This window comes from Aphelocoma coerulescens, chromosome 7 (genome assembly GCF_041296385.1).
Source record: "Aphelocoma coerulescens isolate FSJ_1873_10779 chromosome 7, UR_Acoe_1.0, whole genome shotgun sequence".
In the NCBI taxonomy this organism is placed as follows: domain Eukaryota; kingdom Metazoa; phylum Chordata; class Aves; order Passeriformes; family Corvidae; genus Aphelocoma; species Aphelocoma coerulescens.
In genome coordinates this window covers 9014356-9038907 of record NC_091021.1, presented here as the reverse complement: position 1 = coordinate 9038907, position 24552 = coordinate 9014356, and the positions used below count along the sequence as shown (strand labels likewise).

At 40.9% G+C, this 24552-nt stretch overlaps 1 protein-coding gene across 18 annotated transcripts in view; it reads left to right on the top strand.

Moving 5' to 3' along the window:
- The window catches only part of TMEFF2 (transmembrane protein with EGF like and two follistatin like domains 2), a 610527-nt gene that overhangs the window by 421771 nt on the left and 164204 nt on the right, over nt 1-24552 (top strand). The gene's annotated exons all lie outside the window — the stretch shown is intronic.

Genomic DNA, 24552 nt, shown 5'->3' with positions numbered 1-24552 from the left:
CCTCCTGTTCTTTCTCTGCTTGCAGCTAAGACCCTTTTAATCTGTAGCTATTCTTCCATCTAGGTTGTGTCTATGTCAAACCATACACGTTTTTCTCTCAACCATGTTCAATATTTTTCTTTGTCACCTCTGTGACAGCCTTATTTACTGCCTTTTGTTTCAGGGCACTGTCATTATTTCTTTTCTTGGATAAGTTACAGAAAATTTGGAAACTGTCAATACAGAATTGCTTGAATGTGGTTTCAAAAGTCTCCCTCTTGATCTGTGTGACTGAAAAAGGAAGCCTTCAGTTCTTTAAAGACCTTTTTTTCCAAAGTACCTATGGAAACACTGTGGAGTCCTCTGCTTCTACTGAAACTATCTGTAATGTGGGATGGGGGGAAGAATCCACTTTAGTTATCCATTTTAATAGCAAATATCTGACCTTTCTTTTTTCCAAGGGTTTTGTGCCATTTCTGCACATCTCTGTTCAGCTTTTTTTTTTTAATGATCTTGTGGTGTTTCATGTACTGCTTTTTTTTTTTTTTCATATTTTATTTCCATGCATAGAGTGTCTAAATTTGTTATAAGCTGCACTGGAAAAGAACTCTGTTATCTATATCAATAGAGCTCTGCAACAAGCCTTTCTTGCCAAACCATATTTACTGTACATACTGTATTTTTAAAAAGCAAAATACTTATTTTGATTAGAAAAAACAAACTCATTTTCTTAATTAACTTTTTTATGGAGGGTTTAATGCATGTTCATTACAGAAATTGCAGCTCTCCTCTGAAAATTGACTGGAAAAAAACTTTCTTTGTGGGGTTCCATGTTTATTGTGCCTTAGTGATTTTCATATAAAATACGTGCAGGTTGGGACTGAAAAGATCCTTTTGTTTTTCTACCTGGCAGCCTTGTGCATTCAACTGAGGCTCTGGCTCAAGCTGGGTTTTTTGCCTTCCCATGCATCAGCACCAGCAGGACAAATTACAGCTTCTGTTTACACCTGCTTTTTCAGTGTGCTTGTGCAGGTGCGACAAAATACAGCCTAGCAAACAGCTCTCCTTGTTGTGTGAGGGGACTCAAATCTGGCTTGCCTGCTGTTGTGTTGGCTCTGTAAAACTAACAGGACTTGGGAAGGGGGAAAATAATTTTCTTTTTGGCATGGCCACAGATACGTTTACACTTGAGGAACACATCTGCTAGACAGACAAACAAATAGTTGACATCTTCACACAGTCATATCCTGAAATGCAACTGTGCTGCTAGCCAGGAAAATAAATCTTTTACATTAGGCAGCTGGTTGTGTTCTTAGGAGCTTCTATAGGTGCCTGCTTCTGGGAGGCTGTAGCATGGAGTTTTTCCCTAATTCCCCAACAGAAGGAAGTTTTTTTGACTGTTTAATTTAAAGCTGCTTTACAGCCCAGGGTTGTTGGATGGCTTCTGTTTGGTGAGTATTGCATGAATAGGCATGATCAGCGTCCAGGTTCCTTCAGCACTGCAGGCAAAAGAAGTCCCTTACCTAAAAATTCTGGTGGGTTCCAGTGTGAGGTGTGGGTCATTGAGGCAAACAATGAGGCATGTGGGGCAGAAGATTCGCTCCCTGGAGGACAATTTGTCCTCTAGCGTTTGTGAAAGTTTTGGTGAGTGGCCTTTTGGACACAGATGGCTACTTTGTGGGTTAAAGTTGATCCAAAGTGGAGATGGGTCAAAATCAGTTTGTCCCAGGGTATAAATTCACACCTATGTTTACTAAAGTTTGGTCGACCAAGTAAAGCTTTGGTTTCCGAGCTAGCGCCAGGACACCGCTCCTCTGCATCCACCAAGATCTTCAGTCATGTCACTCTGAAGCTGCTGCTTGCAGGCATCTCTTCCTAAACCAGTGTGTTCAGAGGCTGGAACAGGCTCTGTAATTCTCAAGTGTCTGGAGATTTTTTTTTTTTTTGGTGACATTTTTTAAATCTGCTATCTGCAAAGTAAAACGGACAGAGAAGAAATCCACTTGTCACTGTTCATTTGTTAAGAAATGTTGATGGTTATAAAAGCAGTTACCTCTTCCTCTCCCATCCACTCCCTTGGAAATACTGCTGAATCCAGCAGGATGAGGGACAAAGGGATTCCTTGAGTTCTTTCTAGACAAGATTTGCAAGATTTTTTCTGATTACAATGTAGATACACATAAATGGAACATATGATCATTTTGTTGACTGGTTCCTGTGTGGTTGCTGTATTTGAGTTTATTGTAGAATCCCAATGTGTGGTCACAACTATTTTGTTTTATCCCTGTGATTTTTTTTTTTCTCCCACATGCTTTTTTCTTCATTTTCTTCTTATAATATTGACACGTCTTCATCCTGCTTGAGGTTGCAACTTTAATAAATACCCTTATAGTCCATCTTGTCACAACATCACTGTATTGCTACTCTCAGTGAAAAGGCTCTGCATATTGTTTTAATCAAAGAAGTTGTATTTTATTCTTTTGAAAAGTAAAATTGTAAGTAGAAAGACCAGCATAAAAACCCTGAGAATTAATTAGTTGCAAATGGGCTTCATGGCACATAAGGAAAAGTTTTCATTTTGCTGTTAATATAAGGAAAATATGATTAAAATGTATCAGGAAAAAACCCAACTTATATAGTTCATTTGAACTGTATTGGGCATGAATAGCAGTTCCACACTCCTGTGGAAGAGGCTTACCTGGAATTAAAATATGTGCTCCTTAGCACAAGGCTCCTAGTCATTTTCTGTGGTGTCTTTCGGAGCAAATTGTGTTGTAGTCCAGCGTGACTGGGTTTGCTCCTCGGTTTTGTACCCAAACAACAGTACTAGGTGGGTATCCACTGAGGTGTTAAAGTACCTCTGTATGTCCAGGTCCTCTAGCTCTCTCAGTTGCCAGAAATAATGGAAAAAGAAAAAAAAAAAGGAGACACAGAAACCAGAGGAAGAATTCTCCACATGGGGCCCACCTCTACCTCCAGCAGTCCGTGGGCCAAGGTCCCCATGCCACGGTGGTTTGTTTGAGAGCAGTGATATACATCCTTCAAGCAGGTGTCGAGTTTAGAAAACCCTGGGCTTCACACCACTCCGTGGGCAGCACATTCTTCAGAGCCCAGTGGATTTATTATCCTTCTTACCCCTTTCTTTCCTTGAAACAGGGGGAAGGGAAAGGAAAGCCCTTTGCCTTTGTCCTCACCGTCCAAGTTTTGCAAGGGCCCTGAGTCCTGCTTCTGTAGATGTGTTTGTAAGGCCAAGACCTCTATCATGACTTAATGCTGTCAATGAGACAATATTATCAGAAGCCTTTTTTGGGGCTGTTAACTGAGACTGTGTGTTCTGCCATCCAGGGAGTAGATTAATTCCCAGGCAGTAGTCTTGTTTTCTTCTTTCATGGTGTAAAAGTACTGTTTTGGTGGGTTAACTATCTGTACGTAGCAAGGAACAAAGGTCAGGGATATGTGCTGATATTCTGAATGAAAGAGAATTTTCTAAGAAATTGCTGAGAAAAGTCAGGAGTTAAGAAAACAAGCTGGACTTCAGGCTCATGAAGACCATAATCACTCGTCTTCTGCCTTCTGAGGTGCTGCTTGTGGAAAGGTCATTAAAAAAAAAAAAAGCTTGCATTAATAAACACAGGCCTGATGCCAGGAGACATGAAAATACCGTGAAGAGCATTGTCTCTCCATTGCTGCTGCTCGAGCTGTGGTTGTTTGTTGTGGCTATGAGCAAGCAGATCTCAGGAAATTAATGAGCTGCCCCCTTGTTAAGCATGGTAGAATTTAATGGAAATGTGTTCTTAATTTCTGGGACCCCGTTTTTTACTTCCTCTCTCACACCTGGAAGGAAGTATTTGTTGACTTGCTAGTCATGCAAGGGTGCATCATAGGGGGGAGGGAGGTGTCTGAGGAGGGATGCAGGTCCGATGTGTCCATGTTTATAACGGGAAGTGTTTTCCACGCTGGGATCCTGTTCCAATGTGTTTGCTACTTAGAAACAAATATGCAACATTTTATTTTGGCTTGCTTTTTACATTGTTGTGCACAAGCCTGCGTGTCCCAGTACATGGATTGGAGTCTTCAGAGAACTGGCCTCTTCATTACCAATTAAAACCAGAAATTACAGAGCTTTTGCTCTGGTTTAAGGTGGCATCTCTGAGAAGTGACTTTGCAAACCAGCTCAATCTTTTGATGAAAACTTGAAGACTGAAAGCACTGTGTTAATTAGTGGAGCAGCAAATCAATAAACGTATCACTGTTGCTTCATCCACTGTCCAAATAAATGAGTTCAGTATTTTACATCTGCATTTCCCTTCTTTACCTCTCACCCCAGTGAGATTAAGAATTTAAGATCCTCACTGCACTTGCAGCTGTATGAAGGACAAATTAGAAACTGCTACTTTCTGTGACTACAACAGACTGATGTATTAGAGAAATTTTTTTTGAAAATTACTTTCATTGGAACAGCCAGATAAAGTAATCTATTTTAGATCCATCTTTGCAAATAGGTCCTGTTGAAAAGGCTGACTGCTAAGACTGTTTGGCTCTCTGAATGAATCTTGCTTTTGAAAAGTGTTTAAAGATTTAAGCTTAGCCATAGACATCAATTTCCAAAAGCTTTTGGACTTCAAACAATGAGCTTAACTAGCCTCTAGAATAACATGAAAGGTAGCAAAATGTCTAGAACATCTACTGAAAAAGCCTCTAATATCTCTTAAGTGTCCAGTTTATCTCTGGATTTAACGTTAAAACAGATGGATTTTTTAAATTTTAAATGGGGAAAAACTTCTTCTAAAATATAATCATAAGCATAAAACATTGTTCTGAACCGACTGGGACAGATATAGTTTCCTACATACCTATTTTGCAGTAAGATATGCTGCTTGAGGGGATGATTTACTGTTTCTGTCAAAAGGAACTGCAGCTCCTGTTGCAAAATTGTTAGAGGCTGAGTCTAAGGGGATTAGCAGATTTTAAGTTTAAGCTTTTTAGTGTGCCATTTGGTTAATTTATGGTACCTCTTCTAGGGGCTGTGGTAATGGTCTGCTTTCTAATATGATACCACGGATAGTTTTATAGAGAATTTTAATTGCCTTACAGTTAGCATTTTTAACTCCTCTAACCCCCTTCTTTGCTCATTCCTTTCCAGAAGTGAGGATTCCTGCTGCTGGACTCCAATTTATCTACTTTATCCTTGCTACTCCTACATTGTAACACACATTCATTTTAGGTGTGGGGACGAGAATAAGCAGGTTTGTCAGTGATGGTGAATGTCTTCCTTAAATGTTTCCAGTTCCAAAATGATAAGGAGGCCATGGGGGGCTTGCCATGATGTGGCTGTATCTCCACAGACCAGACCTGGCAGTTGTCATGTTTCCATACCGTTTTAATTTGCATTAAAAGGGAAAGAAACAAGTTTTTCATCATTTGCCACCCAGTTCTTCAGTCAAATTTGTTCTCCTGTGATTGTTTAATATAAAATGTGATTTAAATGTTTTTTCGACTTCTGGGTATTCTGTTTGAATAAAATTAATTTCATAACCTGGCACGAGAACCCAGGGGATATCAGAATCCTGACCTGCCTTCCTTTCCCTGTAATTTCTCCAGAGAGTCTCTTTGGGTGCTCAGCACTCCCCATAGGGAGTTCTGGGCTTGCAACAGGGGTGTGTGGGAAAGTCCTTGCAGGGGGCACAATTTTTTCCAGTAATTTTTTGATGGTGTCTGTTCAGTTGTCAGCTCTGTGTTGGTCACTGTACAGAAAATTGAGCCCGCCTGGGAAGGGCTGTTGCCTTTTACCAGCCTCTTGTGCCTCCCAGTCCTCTGGGTTATTGTTCATTGCTGGGGAGCTGGTATTTTGAGGTGTTAATTAATATTTTACTTGCTTGTCGTATGTTTCTCAGGCCCCCCCCTATTGCATCTTTTTCTGGGATTATAAATGATGGTGTTTTGAATCCCAGTTTTCCTTGGGAAGTTAGAGTTACAAGCTGGCATCAAATTATCTGTATGTCTCCTTATCACAGAAGGTTATTGGTGGAATTAATTTCCTTCTCATAGTCTCCAATTAAAATACGGTTTATCATGATGTACTTTATTGTGGCTCACATGAAAAGACTTTAAGGGATTAATTTTCAGCAGGTGGAAATGCTATTTGTAAGGCTTTGGGTGATTTCATGTGGCACTGCTTATACATATGGGAGGAGAAAGAAAATTCTTGATCAGTTGATGGATTATTTCTAAATTGGCTTTGTCCTTAATGTTACAGTTGCTAATAATGATTTATAATGCTTGACCATTTTTTCCTCCTTTAGGGACAGATTTTAAAAATTACTGTATCTGAATGTTCTGTTCCAAAAAATATTGGGTTTGGGATTTTTTTTAGCACTTTTATTGTCTCATTCTGTTCCACAGATAGACACAGTGTCATGCTATGAAGGATAACCTTGAAAGCTGCAGTGTCACTGGTGGTGGCCATGAATGTATTTGTACAACCTGAGGAAAGCTCAGTTTAATTATTAGCTATCAGGGAATAGTACTCTGGTACTAATAACTATTTCAGAAGTAATAAAGTTTCAAAGGACAATAGAGGCTGGTTTCTCTTGCGATTTTTAATCTACTAAAGCAGCAATTAAGTGTGCCCTTCATAAACACCTGAATGCATGTTTGAATCCATTCTTTCAACAAACATTGGTAAACAGCTCTTTATTTTTGAGGATATTCTCAAGTGTAATAGGTGTCGAATACCTAAGTTTTAATATTAGGAGAATCACTTAAGTTTTGAAGGATTTTGATTTTAGTTTGACAGATGTGCTTGATAATCCCAAATCAATTTTGGTCAGATTAGAATAATTTGACAGGTTTAGGTGTTGATGGCGGGGGTGGGACCATTTTGCTTCAGTTGTTCTGCCCAGCTATTCTAATTAATCTCCACTTAATTTAAAGAAATTACTTACTGTATCTGATAATGAGTTAATTTGTAATTCAATTAGCAGCACCATTTGCAAGCCTTTAATGTGAGCAAAAACACCTGCTGAACTGCTCAGCCTGAGTGATACCTGGGCGGGGGTGAGATGGATCTCCCTCCCCTGGCATGCCAGGGTGGGCAAGGCCAGGTCACACCACTGCCCACAAAGATGGACTGGCAGCACCTGCCTCAAATGCAGTAAATTTGTCCTCCTTGTAAGTAGCTGTCAAGTGGTGTGGCCAGGAAGGGCTTTTTTCCTGCAATGTTCTGTATTTGGGTCATGGTGTAAATTGGTCACCACCAGTGACACTGCAGCAGAACTGTGAGGTTTAGAACACCCCATTCCTTGTGGGTTGTTTTGACCCAGCTGGCAAGGAAGTGCTCTCGCTCTCCTGCAATACTAAAATATCATATTGCTTCTCCACAGCCCTATTTCCCACACTCCAGCTGCTGTGGAGATTTCTGGTGGCCATTTAGCAAAGATGTTAGGTCAGTGTTTAATTTGTTTTGCCTCTAGTGCAGCTGAAAATGAAAGGATGCACCACAGAGTTTAGATTGTTAACAATGCTCTGAAGGCTTGGGGGTTTGGGAAAAAATTAAATAGGTGAATTTATTGGATAAAGAGATATTTTGAGCTGTAATCTTGGCTAGACTGCATTGCTAATATTTTTTATTTTGAACAAAAAAGGAGAGGTTTGGTTTTGAGAAGTTTATAATGAGAATACTGACAAACAGCTTCATTTTAAAACAACAAAACCCCCCAAAAAACAACCCACTCTCAAACAACCCAACCAACTAAAAGACCCACCAAATAGCCTGCTGATCAGCCACTTTCTAAAACTGTTTTACATCTTATTGCTCTAATTAATTGAAAAATGGAAACGTGTTCTTAGCTTTGGGAAGCTATAATGCAGCAAGGAAAGTGGCTATAAAGTCATCTGCTCAAAATGCTTACACAAAGTAGCTGGCCCTTGTTAAATGGAAATTTTTGGGGTGGGTATGATAATATGATCTGAAAGGCAGATAATGACATAACCAGAGTAAAAAAGCCAGTCTGAAGAAAAGTGGCACAACAGGAAGGGTGACAGAGGGTGGCATAACACTTAGTTCACTGGGAAAGGACAGAGGAGGAAAAAGAGATCAAGTGTCTGTATTTCCTACTACACTGTGACTCAGGGTGGGATTTAAGCCAAATGACCAGATTTAATGCTTCTAATCACTTTTTTTATTCTGCGCTTCTTTTTTTCTCCTCCATGACTAGCACCATTTAAGAAAAGACTTAACAGGCCAATGTTCATCTTAATTATGCTCTTTCAGGTTTGTGCACACTCACAATGCCAAGTATTCAAGGCAATCCAAATTTTTCCTGCCTTTGGCAGAGGGAATTAGATGCTTGCTCCTAACACTTATATCCTATGTGCTGTATGTCACAGCCCCATTGAAGTAAGAGTGGAAATGTTAAAATGAGGTTATGGCTTCTGAATATTCTAGATGTTTAGAATCACAAATAGAGGAAGGTAAAGCAGAGTTCGGCTGCCAGTTGAAAACTACTGATATGGATCCCTTCTATTTGAGAGTTGCTGGTTCTTGGCATGGTGGGTGCACAACTGCAGTGAGTCCTAAACACGCACACCTGTGTTATCTGCATTCAGAATTACACCAGGTGCCTCTTACAAAATTATTTTTAAATGAGCATCAATGCAAAGTGACAGCCACTGTTGTATTTGTTTGCTTTTAGAGTGTTCTAGGGACTTGGAGGTTTTTGTTGTAATGTGGTTCCCAAGAATTGAAGCTGCTGTTAGACCAATCACTGGCTCCTGTTATTTCTTTGTCTACCTGATTGGAAGAGCCTTCCTCTGTTGTGTGCTTTGAGAGCTCTTTATTTGTGGCTTTTATGAACAGCAAACATAAAAATCCTAAAATTTTGCCACTAAAATTTGAATTAATTAAATAACTGGGCAATGTAATTAAAATATCCTAAGGTTTTTTGGTTTTTTTGTCACTGACTTTTATGATTTACTGTTATTTCCATATTCCTGAAATATGGCTTCCTAAACTGGAATGCAATATTTAGAAATATATTTCCCTTGCATGCCACTCAAGAGGACATAAGCCCCACTAATTTAATGTCAGCTAAGAGCTCCTCTTGAACAAGTTAACTGTGATCCTTAAACACTCTAACTCATTTCATAGTTCCAGCCAGGATTTTTTTCCATATGGTTGTATTAAACATATTCTTGGATTATTGCCAGTTTACCAGGTCACTGTACTATCACCAGTTTACCTACTCATTTTTGCATTTTACTGCCGAAATAATCTGTGTGCTCAGCACTTTCACAAGTGTTTCCAGCTATGCATGCCTCGTTATTGAATTGCATCAAACCTGATCCCTTCAGGACTCCACTGACTCAGATCTGGTTTGCTGATGTTGCCTATATCTGGTAGAAGCTGTACAACTGTTAAGTCTTTAAATTTAGAAAGGAGTTGTTGAGTTGTTCATTAATGTGTCCATTATAAAGATCTTTAATTATGTTGTGAACATCTGAGTTGAGATAATCCCATGGCAAAAGGCTAGCTTGTATCATTATTTTTGCCCTTATCGGTCAGGTCTTTGGCCTTCTGTGCTTGAAAAGAAGAGGGAGATTTTTTCCAGCTCAAATGCACTTGTTATCAAATACTTTGATAATCCCATACTAACTTTGAAGTTATTTTGTCTTATGTTTACGTCAGACAATTACTTCCACAGGATCGTGGGATAATTCAGCTTCAAAGGGACCCCTATTCCAACCTGCTCCAAGCAGTGTTAGATGTGAGACAAGGCTGCTCAGGGCATTAACCAGGCAGACCTTGAAAACTTTCAAGTGTGGAAACTGCACAGCCTGTCTGGGTTCCCCGTTCCTCAGTCTTCATGGTGAAAAGACTTCTCTTGTCCCTTTCACCTTCACACAGTTTCTATAAATTTCTGCAGTGTTTGAAGTTAAGGGAATTTTTTTCATAGTCTTGATTAAACTGCCCTAAGTTATTACTTTAAAAATTTTAGTAAGTGATGGGACAACATATAGTTATTAAATCAATGCAAATCTGAACAGGAAGGGTTTTGTACAAACTTTCTGCTTTGACACAGAAAAGAGTTTTGTTGCGAAAACATTTTCCATTCAAAACTGAAGAACTGTGATGTTTTCCAGATAAATGAAATATTGTAATTGTTCTGTAACAAGATAATGTTCTGTATCTTCAGAACAGACATCTGAGTGGCTGAGGGTTGCTGCTGCTGCTGGAAGTTGTCACTGTGCAGTGGGTAGATGCTCCAAGTCTAGTTATCACAAAAAGCATGCTGGGTTAGACAGCATCAGTTTGTGCTTCAGTTGGCAGAAAAGCTGTGCTGTCCCTGGGGACCCTGATCCAAGGCAGAAGGAAAGCTTTTTCGGAGCTGAGCTCTTTCTGTAGAGGAAATGGGATCTGCTTGCATTGTTTTATACCTGTTTTGAGAGTCTCTGCTGAACAGACGTTTGCATTGGCATCCAAGGCTGCCAACACAATGTACCTCACAAGCACTGCAATTTCGCTGTGATCCCTCCCATGGGAATTGAGGCATACTCTGGGTGAATTACTGGGAAGAAGGATGGGAATTGTGTTGTTCTAGTGGAAGCACTTTAGGAGCAGGCACTGAGTGTGGGGAATGATTCCTGCACTGATCATAACACAGTGCTCTAAAGTGCTGTCCCTTTGTCTCCCAGAGCAGACTTAAGGGAGTGCTTTGGTTTATTAAATGTCATTTATCCCTCAGCCCTTTTAGTTCTTCTCAATCTCCTCTTCCTTGTAGCGCTGAGGAAAACACAAGTCCACACTGGACAATACTTGGTAGGTCGTTTACTCAGCAAAAGTCCAGCAAAGTCACTAAGAGAGAGGGAGCCAAATTCCAAATAGCAGACAGGTGTTCATAATGATGGACTTCAAGCTATTCAAGCTTCAAATGGCAATTACTATTTATAGCAACTTTAAATAACTGGTGTCCACATTTAAAACCCCAGCCCCACCTTAGGGTAGACATGAGGTATTTCAATGTGGGCCTTTGTTAGGATATATGATGTCATAAGGATGGCTGAAATGGATCTGTAGGTTTGCTAGTTTGAGCTCTCTGAAAGTCTTGGTGTAAAGCTCAAAGTCTTTGTTTGAAAACATGTGATTCCCAGCACTGTTGCTGCACTTGGTCGGGTGAAGTGTCCATCCAACTTGTGTCTTTTTTCAAACTGTAGGCATTTGAGACTACTTAAGGAAAGAGCATTAAAAAAGGTGTGAAGAAGAGGTTGATATTTTTCCTAGTACACCTTCAATTTAAAGACTCCCTGGGGCAGTATGCATTAGCAAGTGTTCTGGAAGGTGTCAAGATGGCACACTGATGTGCCTAGGCTCATTTTGATCACTAGTTAGATAAATACGGTCTTAAAACTGAACTAGCATTTGTCATCTCTTCTACCCTAATAATTTCTTTCAAAATCTATCTGATAAATTGCATTCAATCTGGGAAATTCAGCCTGACAGTCAAACTGTAAAAACCACAAGAATGGGAGTGTTCACCTAACTGGCACACATAACCTAAACCCAGTCCTTTGCCAACAGTACACATGAATTATTATTTAAGTACTTAAATATGGTCCTTGCTTGAATTAGCTGCAAAAAATGCAGCTTGTTTTTGGAAGACTCATCCATTTGTTCTTTTTTATTGTTTCCATCACTATAGGGCAGAGTTAAGGCTGTTTGGATGCCCTCAACTGTAATTATGCTTTTGCAAGCAATTTATGAAATGTTTACATGCATATAATGCATTGTATATTAACTTCATTAACCCTAATGCGCTTTGGATCAGGTCCAACGTTGATGTGTTGCTGAATTTGTAAAATGCTTTGGGATACTTCAGATAAAAGGCACTGTGATAAAGTGGGAGTTAGTAATTACCATAAGCATGAGGAAGTGGTTATATTTGACTCTAGCCATTGACCCATAACTCTTGGAAAGAAATTGAAAATGAAATGATAGATACTGCAGAGTAGCATCCCATCAGAAAAGCTATGCAGTTTCCTAGGCTCTAATCTAACTACCCAGTTCTGAAGGCAGAGGGTGAGACATTTTCTTCTGGTTACAGTTAAACAAAGTGCTGGATGCTTCTTTTTCCAACCTGCTCTTTGTGCTGAGCCGTAGGCTCGCCTGAAGTGTGTCGCAGCCTCCAAAGCATCAGCATGGCCAGCTGCACTGTTCTGAAGACAATTCCTTTCCACACTGTCCTCCTTCCTCTCAGCTGTCATGACCATCCTTTCCTGTATTGCCTTGGCACCGTGACACATGATGCACACGGCGCACAGTCTCTGTGATCAATCACCTTCTGGTGATCTGGTATTGGTGTTTACCTTCATGAAATTGCCCTGCTGAGTGTTGGCAAGGCTGCAGATTGACATGGTGAGATACCCAGCAGAACAGGAATCTGCCATGCTCCAGATCTCATGAAATCTGGGCATCATCCTTTTGGCTGCCAGCAGTGAAACTTGGTTAGCAGGAGATAAGGAGCAAATATCTGTGAATTTACAGTACAGCCTGTCTCACTGAAGCCAGGTTAGGAGGAATACAAGTGGTTGTAGTAAGTGTGTGCTTGCTACAGCTGAGAGGGGACCTCATCCCAGTCTCCAACTTCCTCACGAGGGAAAGCAGAGGGGCAGGCACTGAGCTCTTCTCTGTGGTGACCAGTGACAGGCCCCAAGGGAATGGCCTGGAGCTGGGTCAGGGGAGGCTTAGGCTGGATATTAGGAAGAGGTGGATTTTTGGAGCTGTTCCGTGCAGAACCAGGATCTGAACTTTGATCCTAGTTGAGTCCCTTCTAGCCCAGGATATTCTGTGATGACAGCATAAGGAGGGTGAGCACATTCCTTCTGAGGTGAGGTAAGGAAGAAAGAGAAACCTTGCCTGTCTAGTTTGTACAGTCAGCAACTACTAAGTCCATCTTATCCTTTTCTTGGGATTTATATTTGGGGGTTTAAGTTGTCTTTTTTTTTGCTTTTTGAACAGAAGATTGTTCAATCCCTGTATGTTTATATAGAAAATTCTATTGGAAGTGATCCCAATGCTAACTGTCAATCACCAAATGTCACTATAGCATGGCCAAGAGCTCTCTGGGCAGTATGAAAAACATGGAAACGCTTACAGAGACTTACGTGAAAAAGATAAATAACTTTAAAACAATCATTGACTCTTCTATTGACAACAGATAATGGTGAAAGGAACTTGGGGATGAGGGCATGACCTCCAAGACTTGAGGAGGGCAGTGCACTTTCAAATGTAAAGTGAAGCGTGCTACTGAAATCAGTCTATCTCTGCAAAGCCTGAAAATAAGGTCCTGGGGTGAGGTTTAGTTTTTATCCCTCTTGAAAGAATCACACTGTCCATGGCTCAGGAGCATGAATCCATCAGCAGTGTGTTCTTTGTCCTGCTGAGGGGTGCCCCTCTTCTGGCAAGTGGTGGTTGGTATCCTGTAGATTGTAGTTCAGCTGTAGTGCTGTGCAGGAGCCCGAAGGCACCACAGACAAAAGGGCTGAACTTCCTCTCCATTTTCTGGTATTTAATGACTTTCCCATTGTATCAGAAATATTATTTATTGTATTTCCTACATTGCGTGGTAAATATTTGTCATGGTGAGTAATTAGCCTGTGTGTCATAGAAAAGGTCACAAGAAGTGTACCATTTGACAACAGAGTTGTAAACGATCTCTTTCTTCTGGTGCCAGTTTTTGTGTACAAAAGCTACTTCTCTCTGCTGCAGAGAGCACAGTGGAAGTCCCAAAAATGCAAATATCCTTAGAAGATGGATGTCAGAACCATCCCCATCATTTAGAGGGCAGCTTTGTTTCTGGACAGAAAACATCCTTGATGTATTTAAAAACAAAATTAAAAAAAACCCTGGCAGCAAAGAGTTCAAACCCTCCTCTCCCAATGAGAAAGAAGTTAAGTGTGCTGTGAGGCACTAGATATAATCTGCTTACAAAGAGGGCATATTTTTGCCAGTAAAGCAATTTATTTAGAAAAACAGACATATCAATCTAAGGTAATTACAAATTGCAACTGGAAAATTAAAGTAAGTACCTCAGAGGCACTTGTTGTGGAAGGAATTTTCAAATAGAAACATACTGGGTGGAAAAATACAATATGTATTGTTTCTGTCCACAGTCTAGATTAGTTGCTGCATTAATATGCGCTAATGTACATTTATGCACTCCTGCTAATCATATCCAGAGCACTTCTGAAGTAAATAGACTCGCTGTGTTCCAGCTAGTCCTGTTGTACAAAGCACAGCACTAATCAAGCAAGTTATCTGTGCAATTAGGGAATAGAAATCACTGGGGACATCATGTATTATGATTTGTCTGCTCTATTTTTAAGATCCTGAAATGCAAATAGATAATAAATTGTGTTAGTGGTAAATTTTTATTATTCTGTCTTGAAATTAGTGTTAGGCAGGCACCCAAATGGCACATGTTGTCAGAAATTGGTGCCTTCTTTCATCCCTTCCCCCCTCCCACTCCCCATGCATGACATGTTGTTGAAGCACCTAACTCTCCTTCCTTGCCAGAAAGGCAAGAATGGGGCTACTGTTAGGTCCTGAGCTATCCTAGAGGCAGATGCTTTTCTCTGCCTTGCAACACAGGGAAGGAAGGGACAGAGCAGAGAAATCAGAGGGAGTCAGGGAAGCAAGTGCTCTGATCTGTGCAAAACACTCTGAAATGCCCCTTCTGACAGAGAGTATCTCAGAGTCTGGGGGAGGGAGGATGTCCTTGGGCTGGGCATCAGGAACCAAGAATTTGGTCTTTTTGTTTGGCTAATTACCATCAGGAAATTTCTGGCAGCCTGAGTGTGGTCATTCCTGTTGGAGCTCCAAAAGCAGTGTAAAAAAAGACTTTGGCAGTAGAGGCCATCAGTGCAGACTGAGCACACCCTGCCTCGGGTGGGCCAGGAGAGTTACAGCAGCCAAACAAACTGATTTTTACAAAGTAGGAAAGGCTTTGCACATAGGGAGCAATCTTCTCTTCCACATGTTTGCCTGAAACATTCATATTTTGGCTCAAATTCCTGAAATTATTTGTTGTGGCTTCTTCTGCATTTCCATTTATAGCCTCAGAAAACTGCTGTTATAAAACCATGACTAAGGTATGTCATTTGGGAGGGTGCAGCACCACACTGGTTCTGGAAATCAGTAACCAAAGATGGTCCGTGAATGTAGGAGCAGAGGAGATATGGTCTGAACCAGGAAGGAAACTCACAGAGTTCATATTTTTTCAAGCAGAAGTTACTTAATGGAGAAATTTAATCAAATATCCTTGGTCCTTCAGACAAGTCAGTGCAAAGCTGTGATGGAAAAGTAGCAAACAGGATCGGAGGTCCTTTACCAAAGTCTTAGAGGAAGGTAAATGTACAAGCTGAGAAGGATATATTCAGGTTTTCTTTATCATAACATATCATTTCTTTCCCATAAAGTAATGTAAAATTGTGTCAAGGGATAGGTGACCACTAGTAGTTTTTAACCCAAATGTTGGTATGAGGATGCAGAATGTACTGAGTTAACTGTTCCGTCCCTCTGGAGAGGGGGGTAAATTTCTAAATATGAATAGTTTTGAAGACTGGATACATCCCACTTGTTTTTACAAGTTGAAAAATAACCTAAATATATATGAAGGCACTTTATTTTCTCTGACTTGGTTGCTTATGTCCAAGTGATATAAGCCAAGCACATGTGAGGTCTTTCTGGGGGGCGGTGGAGGATTGGTGTCAGTGTGCCATAAATAGAGCTCTCAAATAGTGAGGCCTAGGGGCTCTGAATAAAGGGCAGTTGTTAGAGGGTGCCAAGGTGGATGTGGACAGCAGGAATTTATCCACACTTAGCTCTGAAAGAAAGCACTCCTTGCACATGTGTATTGACCAGTGCATCCCAGGGGTGCCTGCTGCCAGGTAATCTATCGATTGCAGACGGATTGCTGCAGCAAGGAGAAGCTCTCAGTCAAAATATAGTTCTATTGCAGCAAGATGTACAGCAGCTGGAGCTGACCAAAATTGTTAACTGCCAAAAAAGTAGCTGGCATGTTTGATCATCTCCCTCCACTCTTTCCTCAGATTCCTGAATATATGTGTATTCAGATCTGGCTTTTTCAGGGTGTTTGAATAAAGCAGGTTTGTTTTTTACAGACTTTCAGTAGCAGATAAATCAATAGTTGTAGTCCTGAGGGGCAAGGAGGTGACACTGCCAGCCAGCCACAGGGCCTGAGCCACAGCCTGTGGAAATCATCTCTTGAGAAAGGTAAAACACATTCAAGCTGCAGAGAAAGGGAAAATTGAGCAAAGAAACAAAGCTTAGTAAACTTAGTGGAAATCAGAAAGGAGGAAGGGCTGCAGATGTTGGGCAGACTGAACAAGACAAACCATGCTGTCTGTTCAGTGCTTCTGTCTCTCCATATTTCTCATGTTTGCTGGTCTTTGGAATTTTATGGGAGGTTTGCATTCATTTTCTTACAAGATTATTTTCAAAATTAAAATCCTGGGGTTTGTTAAAATGAAAGGAAATAAATTTATTATTGGGTTTTCAATATTCCAGTGTTTTTGTTATTGAGGTGCTATAATTTATAACCAGCAACTTTTCTAGGCATTTCCTCATTGTTTTATGTTAACTAGATGAAAAATTCAAATTGCAAATATTGATCTTAATTAACATGTTTTGAAAAGAGAAAAGACTTCCACCTTCCACATACAGACCTTATAGGTGGAATATCTTGTTTTGGAGGGAGGGAAATTAAAAAAAAAAACTAAAACCAAACCAACAACATAAAGCAAAAGCAAACAAAAGCCAACCAAACCCCCAAAAACTAAACCCACACCCTCCAGAGAGTTTCAAAAAAGCGTGCCCAGAGGCCCTGGTTCCGTGAAGTACTGCAGTACCTGCTTGGTTTCCAGGAGCAGTGCCTCTTTCAGCATCAATAACAGAGCACTTAGAGCACTGATCAAGCAACTTGCTCATTTGGAGACAAGATTAGCTTCAGCTGATCATATCTGTACCAGCTTCTGTCTCCTTCAGACCTTTCTCCACTCCCTTGAACAGAAAACAAAAAGAATGTGTGTCGGGGTCCCTCCCTCCCCATGTAGCCCTGGGAGCCCTGAGGGCACAGACACACGGGGTTTCCCTGCCCCTGCTCAGCCTCGTTCCCCATGGGTTGGTTTGTGTTCCCCTGCGCGGGCAAAGGACCCTCGGGTCCTGACTGTAACAGTTCCTCGGCAGAGCCCGGCCATGCGGCTGGGGAAATAAACATCTCTGAAACATCTACCAAGAATCGGTCCGTATAGATTTCTTTTCCACGGGACTCCTGGTTTGATATAGACGTGTTACAGTATCCTCACTGTAACAAATGTGTTTCTATACCTCCGTGGAAATGGATTTGGCTGTCATAGGTTAGCAAGCATAGTCCTGGAAGGGATGTTCTTGCTAAGGGGTGCTTACAGTTTCCTCTGGGACCTGATAGAACCTATCAGCTGGCCAGTTTGAATATGGACAATTCTTTAAGCCACTTAAAGTTGTGACCTCTGTGATCCACACTTAAGAATAGACAAATTCCCCCCAGGCTCTCTCTCGTTTCCGGCGCTGGGACAGGTGGCTGCGGGCCCCGTGTGGGGGCCAGCGGGCCCAGCCCAGGCCCTGCTTGGGCCAGGCCGGGCCGGGCCACGGCCATCCTGGAGCCGATGGGCCCTGATCCACCCACGGAACACCCCACAGCCCTGCTGTGGGCAGCCGGAGCAGCTCGGCTCCCCCCCCCACCTCCACTGCGATAAGACACATTCCAGCTGCAAGGCCGAGGTGAGATTAACCCTTTTATTGCTGTGAAGAGCTGAAAACCTGAGGGAAGAGAGAGAGGAGATGCTTAAAGCTGAAATTCTGTTGTGAAGCTGTGATGTATCAGAGTATCCCATTGTAATTTCATGAAGATCTGGGGGGTGGAGTGTTCAGTTCAACTCGTAAGCAAAAGCACCTGCGCTGAGATAGGCAGATGCTGACGCAGCTGTAATTTAATGAGAAATTTGGACAGGGAGAGATGGACCAGATGAGGACTTTTGCTCCAAATGGGAAAGGAGAAAACCTCAGTTCCTAGAGATGCTCCCAGGGATAGTCCTAAAGATGAAGATGAGGAAGACCCTTTGCTCCCAGGGAAGGAGAAGGGCCTCTGTTTTTTGTTTCTGAACGGCTCAACCTTAAAATTGTACCCCAAAAACTTCAAGAGTGGACCCTCGAAAGCAGTTGCGGAAAAAGCTGCAAGTCGGGGGAAGGGACTCACATGCGAGCAGAGAGACTCCTCTTCCTAAATGGACTGAACAAGGTTATTATGGAAGTGGTAAACAGACTGAACATCTCAAGGGTTGTCTTTTTACATTGTCAGTGGGAGAAGGGAGGAAGGTGGGGGGAGGAAGAGAGTTCTGAAGGTGTTATAATTTTTTTTCTTCTTTTAGGTCTGTTAATAAACTTCTTTATATTCTTTCAAGTTTGGTGCCTGCTTTGCATTTCTCCTAATTCTTATCTCACAGAAGATAAACAGTAATGAGTATTTTGGACCAAACCACTACACGAAATTGGTGTTTCTTCCCGGTTACAAACCCAACCTGCTACATTGGGCTTCTTTGGAAATGTTACCCTTCTGTTTATACAGGGCCTGCTTGCAGATGGGGCAATCAGCAGCACCTTTGTGTGTGCTATTCTAGTCATCAATGTCAGAAAGTCATGTTCTTTTCTCTTAATTAAAAAGAGGGGAGGGGTTTTTAATAACTCTTAATTTTAAAAGAAATCTGCTTTAGGAAACATCTACCAGTCAGTGTTGCTTTGTTATACAGTTCAGTATGCCCCTATAAAACTCAGTGCCAAAGCAAAAAATGGGATGGTGAAATCCTTTCAGTCCAGAAACACAGCTGGACTGCAGCTCTGGTGCCTTGCAGAGAATCTGAGCTCTCTGGAATACACACTTGAATTGCCATGTAGTCCCAAACACATGCCTTGGATGTGGGCCTCAACCTCCATTTGATGGGATAAGCTTGGTAATTGTGGGTGAGAACATGGTGCCATCTGAGTGCTTGTCTGAACAGCACCTGCTCTGTCAAGGGGATCGTGTAAAATCTCTCTAGATCTTGGTGACTCCAGTGTTTCAGTACTCTGTCACAACATCAGGGCACATCCAGGTCCTCTGGGTCCCACTCTTGTTAATAGAATAACTTCACTTTTAATCTTCTTCCCACATTCTCTTCCTCCAGTTACCAGGTGAAAAGTTGCAAGGCTAATGAGGCATCCCTTCCCATGCTGGGCCCTCCCTGGTGTGTGTCAGTTTTGGTATTAAGGGGCAGGGTTCAGTGCCCAAGTTTGCCTCAGGATCACTATCAGTGTACTGCTAGTTCAAAAAAAGTCTATAAAAAAGGGTACTTTTTTGAGTAGCCGACAACAACCTATTTTTGCCAAAAAACCTGTCTGTTCAGGCATTGAAGTCAATGAAAGTTTACAGGTGCCGTGGCTAAGTAAGTGCATTCCTTTCTACCTGAATCCAAACAATGTGGATCCCCATGTTCAAAAGCATGAAATATAATTGTAAGTAATGCTCACACAACACCTTGGATGCAGAAGGACAGCAGTTTTTAGGTTCTGAGACACTTGGAGATGAGACTTTTGTCCCTGCAGTTGCCGAAGTTGTCTGTCTTATTTCTTGGATCCTCCCAGTACAACATTTCTAAACAGGCATCAGAGGATTTGCAAGGCAATGCAAAATGACATAGGAGATACCGGTCCCAAACAAAGACAGGTGAATATATGATAGATACCAAAAGGTCAAATTCTGCACTGACATTTACCAAGACGTCTCTGTAGGTCTTGATATTTTTTCCTATTATCCCTGTGCTTATGTTTTATATTCATGCTGTCTAGATTCTACAGTTCTGACCTCCAAGCACACCTCTTATTTTAACCATCTCTTTATACCTGTCCTCCTCTATGTGTGTCTAGATGTTAAAATAATTGCTATGTACCTTGCTATACATTTATATGAAGTTATTTAAGGGTGATAAATTGGAGCGCTGCAAAAGCGTGAATATGTTTATAGAATATAGGCTAAACCCCTGGTTTTCTAAGAAAACAAATCCCGTAAAGGTCTAGTAGATAATTTGGGAGACCTTGAAAGAGGAAACTGTTGGGAGAATCCTACATTCCAGGCACAGCAAGTTACTAAATGCAAGTTTGCTGAATGCAAGTTACTAACAGTCATAGCTGTGGAGCAGAGAACAACATGATGGGAGAATTGCTGAGTTTAGGTTGCAATAGGAAGAAAGCATAGAAAGGTAGAGAACCTTTAAGTCTAGACTTGGTAGGAACAATTTAAAAGTTCCTTGCAGGGCTTGTTTTACTTAAAGGCAAACAATAGAAGCAGAAGTAGGTGGTCTCATAAGTCTCAAGTTACGGCCCTTTGTGGATACTATGAAGTTAAATGAAGTTTTGCCCCATTTTTTACGGGTAGCTAGGTAAAACCAAGATAATAACTGCAAATAACCAGAAGACCAAACTTACCCTTAAATGAAGAATTTCTGAAGGCCAGGAAATAGTTGGTCTGAATCCTGGACTTTGCTCTTTGGATTTGTGAATGCATTAGTAACTTACATTTCTCATTACTGCTTGCAGATCATGGGATGTGACAGCTTTGAGGGTCTCCATGTCCAGTGTGGTCTCATAGTGACTGCAATTTAAAAGGTGGTGTTTGAAGAACTTAAAGATGACAAAGTTAAAGTCTAATTTGTTTGGAAATGCTAAAGTTCTTTGTGCCACCTCGGTTCAACATCCTTGTTCATGCTCTAAAATACACTTTTAAGTACTTGATAATTTAGATCAATGTGCTGCTTCTCTTTCTTTCTGAATTTGAGTATCTGCCATGGGTTGTAAAAGGATCTTGCAAAATAGAAGGGATTTCAGACTTAAAACTCTGTGCTGTTTAAGGTTGTGGAGGGGCACTCACCTTGTCAAAGCTTCCTCGGTGATGGGCAATTGCTTAACAGGGTCTTTTGTACAGGCAGTGTGTTGGAAGCATTGCTGTCACCTCGTGTGTCTTCCCTTAAGTTAAATCAGAAGGACATAGCTGGCCATTAAAATGTAACATCTAAAAAAATGGTGTGAACTGCTTGTGAAGTTCCCTGTGAAGCAACTTCAGTTAAAGGTATTTCTGAGCTTTTTTCCTCTATTGTAAGCCCTAAGCCCTAACCCTCAACCAGAACATGATTGTAAATTAAATGTATTCATAGACGCTGCAAGACAAGACAATGCAAGACAAGACAATGAAGTGGGAATAATCCTGTGGTAATTGCATGGCTCATAGCAAGAAACTCAAATTTTCTTTTTTCTCTTTTCTACCCTTTTATACGTTAGTTGCTTCATCAGCAAAAATCTGGGTCACACAGGGTGGGTGTTCATGGGATTTTTAAAAACATTTCAGAATTAACAGAGCCATAGAAACGTGAAGCATTCTTCTCGTAGTAATATTGCTAATCATAAAATGATATGTGATTAAGCGCAAATTAAGTAGTAAAACAAAATAACTGAGTGAGTAAAAAGATCATTAAACTGAACAGAAGGTGATATTAGGAGCATAAAACCACTGAGAAACAAGTTTATATCAGAGTAACAAATAGGTTCTCTAATCTGAGATCTGTATCTCTCAGCTTGTACTCAAAAAGCACTTCCTCTCTTTTAAGGGAAACAGGTCTTTAAGTACTCAGAATGCAGGAGCAAGTTTCCCTTCTTGTCTGTCTGCATGAGGTGAACACGATCGGGAAAGAGATTACAAAGAAATAAAAGGACATTTGAAGTGTCAGTGATGACAAAGTATGATCCAATTCTGCTGCTGCTCTTTTTAAGTAGGGTGGTAAAACTGCATTTTTATGTAAAGTGACTTTCCCCTTTTGGTTCATCTCCCTATTTAAAGTGCATATGGAGAATAACTTGTTCCACTGCTGTTGCCTCCTTTCACGGGTGAGTTTTGATCAGAACTAAGCTTTTGATGTCAGGTAACGTTTATTCTATTTCATTGGAAACAGTTACGTGATCTCTGTCAAAGAGCAAACACTTTGCTTATCCTCCACCTGCAACCTTCCTTTTAGAATTAGCCCTGGGCGCTCACGAGTCACATCTCTGAACTGCTGCATCCCAACACGCTTTTTGTTTCACCGGTGAATTGTGCAAGTGCAAGCTTTTGTGTGCATAGAGCAGTTCTGTAGTTTTGTCTCCTGCTTCAGTGGATTCTTCATGCCATTCCCAGGTTGCCTATTTTTTGTTGCTTTTGTGTGCAATGCAGCTCGCTTCACTTGCAACGTGCTGCAGCTCATGTGTGTTTGCTGCTGGTTGGGAGAGTCAACATTTCTCTGATTTTAGTTTTCTATGACTCCACGTTATTCTTAAATAAGACTTTATTTGGCATGACACTGCATTTATTGTAAAAGGAAGAATAGAACAGGTAACACGCTTTAAAATTAGAAATAACAAACTATAATATAGAAAAGAAAAAAATGCAAGGTTGTTTAGGTATTTCAGTGAAACCAGCAGTAGACTTTCCCAGTGATATCAAATGTAAAAGTTGTGGACCAATATTTTAGAGGAAAACTCTATTTTAGATTTTAGGTCACTAAAGAATATTATTGCTGAGGATTAGATTTGCAACAAAAAGGTACTAGAGTCCTGATGAGGGAAACAGAACTATAAAGCTCAAGTAGCTGTTAGCTACAGCACACTTCTGATCTAACCACTCAGCCAACATCCATATTGGAAATGGAAATAGTTTTCAGGAGAGGAATGAGGTTCAGCCATTCTCTCTGAATAAATACAGTTGTCTTTGCTTGTCTCCCTCATTGTCCTCATCCTATGAACTTATATGTATGAGGCTCAGATTTTTTTCTCTGTGTACAGAAGCAAGGCTTATTGCTGGCTTCTCTAACTTGGAAGCTTCTGTCTGTAACAATTTCACCAACAATGAGGATGTTTATTGAGTAGAAACCCACTAGAGGTTGGGCATTTCATTTAGAGAACCTCACTCCTTGCCAGGGCCTACCATAGCAGATGTCTCATTTTCTAATACAGTACTGAATTCTTCCTGACATTTAAATTTTTGTCATGGCAATGCTGTTCTGCAGATATGGAGGCAAACTAAATTAATCTGCTGTGCTTTAAGGGGAGGAGAAAGGGTTTGAGTCTTTGTGCATGTGTGTGTGAAGAAATGCCATGACAACTAGCAAAACTCTTGATGGCTTTGTTACGGCTGTTGTTTGTTTTTTAAGTAGTAGAAAAGCATTCTGAAGACATATGGAAATGCAAAACAGTCTAAGAAATGAGAACTATCTGATGGGATACATGACGAAAAGCAGGTGTACTGTGTGGGAGGGCAGTGGAATAGCCTCCAGGACTTTATTTGTGAGAATGTCCTTTATCTCTGTCTTCCTACAGCAGACATGTGGCAAAACTGTCTTTTCAAAAGTGGATCAAAGAATGCTACCCATACATTCTTCTCATCTCCCATTTATCCTTCCATGTCTGTCATACAACTCATTTATTTTAGGCTCCAAGGAAAGTGGAGAATTAAATTTTCTGCCAACTTGATTTCAATGCCATCTTCCTTTGTTTCAGATTAATTGGTGCACAGTGTGATGTTCTTAAATAAGCTGTTCTCTAACACAGTGAAAGTGATGGAGAGGCAAGGGGATATGTGATAGTGACAGTACAGCTGCTCCCTTATAGGAGTGCTGTGGCTTTTCAGAGGTGACTTGTGGTCTTCAGGTTCTCTTCAGTAAATCACTGATGGTCCCAAGACCAGATAAGTTCAGTGGATGTAGGCACAGAAACATAATGTCACTTCATACTAAAATTTGCCCAGAGTCATCAGAAAGACTAATAACTTGCCAAGTACTGCTTAGGTGCCCTGTGCACCTTTAGGGTTATTTTCTCATGTCATGAGCATGCTGAGATGCATCTTGCAAATGAGTTGAGACGTGGATTGTCCTTTCCTGAAGCTATTCAAGCACCACCCTAAATGTTTCCTTTCTGATAATTTTTTCTAATCGAAGCACGTTAGAAAACTATTGGCTTCTGTTTACTTGAAGGTGAAGAGAAACAGCCATTAGCTGGACATTTTCCCTCAAAAAGGAAACAGTCTCTTTTTTAAAATCCCAATTAAAGCAGCCTTGCTATTATTAGCTCCTTTGGGCAAAACCCCAGTTACCCTGTCTCTAGGAGGAACAGTGAGGGTGGAGAAGGGGGAAAGTAATGATGAGAGAATAGCTGGAAATTAAGGCCCACAGAAATGTGGGAGCTTAGTCTCATCCAGCTCTGCCTTTGGATCCATCTCTGTTCTTGCTGAAATGGCTCCCATGGCTCCCACTTCCTGCAAAGGCATGAAAAGCACTGCTGAACCCACAGTGCTGTTTTCTTAGGATACATATTTTGGAGATGAAGAGAAATGGAAAATCATCAAACACACTGTTAGCAGTTGCATAATTGACTGTTTGTCCACTGCTGTGTGATAGCTGCAGATAAGA